The sequence below is a fragment of the Priapulus caudatus genome, unplaced genomic scaffold, assembly GCF_000485595.1.
Source record: "Priapulus caudatus unplaced genomic scaffold, Priapulus_caudatus-5.0.1 Scaffold316, whole genome shotgun sequence".
NCBI lineage: Eukaryota > Metazoa > Priapulida > Priapulimorpha > Priapulimorphida > Priapulidae > Priapulus > Priapulus caudatus.
In genome coordinates, this window is record NW_014577377.1 from 35,600 (window position 1) to 39,472 (window position 3,873).

Here is a 3,873-nt window from a genome sequence, read left to right on the forward strand (position 1 = left end):
TACTACTACTACTACGTATAGTAGTGTGTGTGTGTGTGTGTGTGTGTGTGTGTGTGTGTGTGTGTGTGTCGTCGTCGTCGTGTGTGTGTGTGTGTGTGTGTGTGTTGTGTGTGTGTGTGTGTGTGTGTGTGTGTGTGTGTGTGTGTGTGTGTGTGTGTGCGTGTGTGTGTGTGTTTGTGTGTGTGCGTGTGTCTGTCTGTCTCCCTGCCTGCCTTTCCGCCTTTTCCGTTCTCATGGTCTTGTCTAAACAGTATCACTGCGTAAATGATGCTTCAACGCCTACTCGGCATCGAAGCTGCTTTCATCGTTGTACTACTCGCATCATTAGAAGTAATTCAATCTTTCAGGATTCAAGCTCACGTTAAACACGACCTGACCGCGTCGAGCGACGGTAATGCTCGTAAAATGTCTTGTAGCAAAAACGTAAAAGACGTATTTTCGATATATACAGAAGTCTGGATACCGCGTCACATTTACTGAACGGTATCTAAGTGATTACATTATTGATATTTTAGTTAGAGCCAAAAAGAGTTATTTGTGTTGTCAGATACGCAAGCATGCAGTTAGGCGCCTTTCATAACTCGATCGACTCTGTACCATGTTAAATACGATTTTATGAAAAATTCTAAAATTTATATTTATATAATAAAACAAAGCTAGTAACTGCCAACACACACTTATACCACAATTAATAACAACAGCAACTACAACAACAACACCAACAAAAACAACAAATAATAATAATGGTGATGATAATAATAATAATAATATTATTATTATCTTTATATAGAATTCTATGTTCGGTGATCAGGTGATATACGTTCATTTATTCTTGCGCAATAGCCATAGAAATAGTAGATGACTATTATGCGAGTAGTTAGCTGAATGCATACGAACGCGTAGATTCGAATGACGACGAATTGGCTTCGTCTAGAGAGTATTAAAATGGCTGCACGAGCCCCATTACTCATAATAGAACGGTCGATGCTGTCACAGCGACACCGCTAGAGTTATATACGTAAGAACAACATGCAACGTAAAAAGTTCGATTGTTCGTGTCGCAATTTCTCAGCAAGATTCGTCATGCAGCGAGTCTGTACGAGGAGGAACGTGTTCCTGCAAAGCTCTCGGCTTTATAATTTCTAAGCTCTTTCTCTCGGGGGAAACGCAAGCTCTTAATGGCATCCGAAAAGCGTCACGACCACACGCGCCACGCGAAGCCGGGAGGAGAACCGAAAACGCTTCCAATTAGTTACGACACGGCGCGGCTAGTAACGGGATAGCGGATACGGAATAGCGGCGTGACGGGATAGCGGAGGAGAAGAAGCACACACACACGCGCGCGCACGCACGCACGATGTACGCACGCGCGCGCACACACACGCACGCACACACACACATAGTCACGTTCGCTACGGTAGAATGCTGCCGTTACGTATACGATAATACCGATTATAGCGAGAAGAATAGATGAAAGTAAAGATATAGAATAGACATCAATCTATTTATATATTTGATGAACGTGAGAAGAGGTAGCTAGACTCGCACATAAGCCACGAAGATACTGCTGGTGGTTACACAGTTAACACGTGCACACGTAGATGATCATACACGACACTGTAACGCGGCCATGTTAGAGTGCGAGACACCGACACATAGACGCCGAGTGGCCAGGCACGGGGCTTCTTTTCCTGGCTCCTGACAGTAAAACCACGTGCTATAGCTATTAGGAGTTGTAAATAAATAAACGCTGTTTCAGTTTCGACATAAAACGTATAACCACTCGCCAGAAATAACACTTCGGGACACCTGCCAGATGAGATGTTTTTCATAGTTTCGTTAAAAAAATAAATCCAGGGCCATTCGACCGTTATTTAAGACGGCGGATGTGAATTAACATACCATGCATTTGAAAATTCTAGAAAAGAAAAACGATTACTGGAAAAGAGCTCTTGATAATAAAATGAATGATATTATGATAAGAGAAGTTTTACGAGAACGTGAACACGAGTCCGCTAACTTTCACATCTCACAAGAAAAAGACAATTGTTTCGCAATTACAAATTAGTGAGAACTACACGCTTTACCCCATCTCTCCGTTTCCCTCGCCCTAAGTCACCCACGCACCCCAACCTGATTCTATATGTCACGTCTGTTCAGCTCTTTACCAGCTCTGCCGCTAATTACAGCATGGGTGTTGGTCTCGAATAGACAGACTAGTTGCTGCAAAGATAGCTTGCAACTCGTGCGCTCTCTCGATCACGCAATATTACCTAGTCCACGGAACGAAGAATCGCATCTGGTCGCGACTAAATGTTACGCCATCTAACAAGACGTCTAGCAACATCTGCTCGTGGCGTGCACGTCTGTCTACGAACTTTCTGATATGGTGCAACATAATATACATACACTACTTGTAACGCGTACACAGTGCGCTCACGCGTGGTCGTTTACGAACTTACTGATATGGCGTAACATACACTACTTGTAAAACGTACACAGTACGCACACGCGTGGTCGTCTGTTTTAATCGAACGGTTCATCTTTCGCCATTTTAGCCTCGGGTTAGTGATCGCATCTGTCGCGTGTATTTTCGCATTTTCTGTAACATCAAACGTGCGACGTTCGCACGCACTCCATTATTCCCGTTACGATCATTGGCTGAAATTAATACATCAAATATAATTTGACATTCTTGCGCGACATATTTTCGTCGTAGGCTATAATATATAACGTCGTAGGCTGCACCTGTGTATAGGCGTCAGGTCACGTTATGGAATTACGATTATTGATACCAACGCTGACGTTAAAATCCATTAGAGGACCCTTACTTCAAGGTCACGTCCTACAGAATATCAACGCACCGGCAGGAATAAATCAACCGACATCAATTGCACACTGACACCCTTCGTTCTTTCGTTTACTTGTATTTTCTTTTTCCCGCTCTATATACTTTCACTCCTTTTCATGTCTCACTATGCTCTATTCCAATCCCAATTAATTTCTCTCAATCGCGCTCTGTTCGCGCCCCCTCACCCTTTCTCTTCTCCCCCTCCCTTGTTCTCCTTCCCTGTCTCATTCTGTCTGTGTCTGTCGCAGCTCCATCCATTCTTCCCTTCTCTCTGCTCATTTCTCATATCAGAGAATATCATATCATTTCTCTATCACTCTTTCGTTCTTCCTTTCCGTAAGTCGATCGACGGATTCGAATGCTGGTGGTATGCAAATAACGTCGAGCTGGATTTATGCCATGTTAATACCGCGCAACGCGGACGCGACCAGCGTGTGCGCACAGAAGATTTCATTTTCGTCGTCCGAGCAAGGAAGCATACATTAGCGTTCTACGCCGCAGCCTCTGCATGATCCACTTCGTTACTCGTCAAACTACAAAAATAGCGCGGAGTGTGTGACGCTCGATATATAGGAAACGCGTGCGCGCGCCACTACAGACGCGGTTATACAGCAAGATGGATTACATTCTATAGCCGCGCCACGCAACGACGAATGCGTCCGTTTACAAACACCGCCGAAAGCAGCGCCCATCCGACATCATCAGGAGCGTCAGTTAGCGTCAGCCGGTAGATTTATATGCGGCGTCATTCGTTCCCAATGGAGTAGACATTACGCAGCTGCCGCCCCGGCTAAGGAATGTGTGAGAGAGAGAGAGAGAGAGAGAGAGAGAGAGAGAGAGAGAGAGAGAGAGAGAGAGAGAGAGAGAGAGAGAGAGAGAGAGAGAGAGAGAGAGAGAGAGAGAGAGAGAGAGAGAGAGAGAGACGAGACGAGACGAGACGTACGGTACGACGTACGGTACGGTACGGGTACGGTTAACGGTACGGTACGGTACGTACGGACGGTACGTACGGTACGTACGTA